The 2,242-nt window shown below is 43.6% G+C and overlaps 1 pseudogene; it reads right to left on the bottom strand.

Moving 5' to 3' along the window:
• Positions 1–1,299: 1,299 nt before the first annotated feature.
• Positions 1,300–1,835, bottom strand: LOC143642067 (CDGSH iron-sulfur domain-containing protein 1 pseudogene; annotated as a pseudogene).
• Between the last annotated feature and the right edge of the window lie 407 nt (positions 1,836–2,242).

Here is a 2,242-nt window from a genome sequence, read left to right as displayed (position 1 = left end):
ATCTCCTTCTTCTGACTTATTTATTTTCACCTTTGGACATGTTCTGTATTTATTTGTTTACCTGTTTGCTATTCATCTCTCTCCTCCCATTAAAATGTCAGGACCTTGGAAGCAGGGGTTATGTCTGTCTTGGCAGGGGGAGGGGAGGGGGAGGGGAGGGGAGGGGAGGGGGAGGGGAGGGGAGGGGAGGGGGGGAGGGGGAGGGAAGGGGGAGGGGGAGGGGGTTGTTCAGTAAACAGTGTTGGAGAGGGTCTGGGATGTAGCTCAGATAGAACAGCTCCACAAGGCTCCAAGCCCAATTCCCAGCATCCAAAAACAAAACTGTTGAAAAGAATGAAAAACTGGGCTGGGGATGTGGCTCAAGCGGTAGCGCGCTCGCCTGGCATGCGTGCGGCCCAGGTTCGATCCTCAGCACCACATACAAACAAAGATGTTGTGTCCCCCAAGAACTGAAACTGAAAAATAAATATTAAAAAATTCTCTCTCTCTTAAAAAAAAAAAAAAAAAAAAAAAAGAAGACCCTGGGTTTGATCCTCAGCATCACATAGAAATAAATAAATTAAATAAAGGTATTGTGTCCAACTACAACCAAAAAATAAATATTAAAAAATAAAAAATGAGTCATGCCAGGCGCTGTGGCGCATGCCTGTAATTCCAGCAGCTGGGGAGGCTGAGGCAGGAGGATCGTCAGTTCAACGTTAGCCTCAAAATTTAATGAGGGCCATGAACAACTTAGTGAGAGCCTTTCTCTAAAGAAAAATATAAAAAGGATTAGGGATGTGGCTCAGTGGTTAAGTACCCCTGGGTTCAATCCCTGGTACCAAAAATAAACAAATAAATAAACAAAAGTGTAATATGTGTATCATTTGTGAGGGGGAGTGGAAAACAATATATTTGTTTCTGAAATGTCTATACCTGCTGGAAGTGTTCTGGAAGAACACACAAACACCAACACCAGTTGGCAGGAGGTAGGGGTGACTGGAGATCAGGAGTAGGAAGGAGACTCCACTCAATATCCTTTGGAATTTTTTCTTCCTGATTTTGAAAATGATTTAATACATTAACCTCAAGATACAATTCTTATACCATTATTTTAAACTTAAAGAAACAGATCCTTCCAAGACCAAAATAACCCACACAGGCTGTAAGGCGGTTTTTCCTTTTTCTTTTTTGTTTAAACAAATATGCTCCATGATGTTTCAATAAGTTAGGCAAATGCCGTGAATGTGAAAGCTGAAGTTTGCAATGTACCACATCTAGAATCCAGGGGAGGTGGATTAGAAGAGGGAGTCATTCTAGTTATGTGATCAGGTGACTGTCCACTTCAGTTTCTTTTTTCTCAACAATCAGAGGTCTCACATTATCTCCAGTCTCTTCATTATGTTTCCTGTGAAAACCATCACAGAATGGGAACTTTGGACCTCCAGCAATGGCAGAACACAGCTTTATCTCCCAGATCCTCCACGTCAAAAGCATAGACTATCTTGGGGTTGTCTTTCTGGATGAGAAAATTTACCATCGCTTTATTGCAATGAGTACAAGGGATGGAACCCAGGGGTGCTTAACCACTGAGCCACATCCCCACCCCTTTTTATTTTTTATTTTCTTAGGGCCTCACTAAGTTGCTGAGGCTGGCTTTGAACTCACAATCCTCCTGCCTCAAACTCCCAAGCTGCTGGGATTACAGATTTGCACCACTGCACCCAGCTGGTATTGGGATGATCTTTCACATAGAATCTTTTGTAAGCTAGGTAACCAACCGCAGCCATAGCACCAACAATGGTAACTGCTGCGATCCATTCAGCTCGAATGCTGGAATGGAAAGTCAGATCCATGGCAACGTCACTCACAAGTCATATGCACAAGACACCACCACAAATGGACTTGCTCAGAGGGCACCAGAGCCAAGGCACAAGAAGCATCCTAAGGGCACCTGCTGGGGTTGCGACAGAGCGGCAGGCTGGAAGCCTGGAATTTTTATTTTTATTATTTTTTTTTTCTTTTCAGTATTAGGGAATAAACCCAGGGCACTCTATCACTCAACTACATTCCCCAGGCAGTTTTATTATAGTGAGACGGAGTCTCTCTAAGTTGCCCAGGCTAGCCTTGAACTTGCAATCCTCCTGTCTCAGCCTCCTGAGTCTCTGGAATTACAGGAGTGCGCCACCACGCCTGACTCTGTTGGAGTCTTTTGAGTTTTGAACCACATATGTGATTTCACCTATTCCCCAAATGAATTAAT

The sequence above is a fragment of the Callospermophilus lateralis genome, chromosome 1, assembly GCF_048772815.1.
Source record: "Callospermophilus lateralis isolate mCalLat2 chromosome 1, mCalLat2.hap1, whole genome shotgun sequence".
Classification (NCBI taxonomy): domain Eukaryota; kingdom Metazoa; phylum Chordata; class Mammalia; order Rodentia; family Sciuridae; genus Callospermophilus; species Callospermophilus lateralis.
The sequence above is the reverse complement of the archived record's forward strand: the minus strand, read 5'-3'. Positions and strand labels throughout refer to the sequence as shown.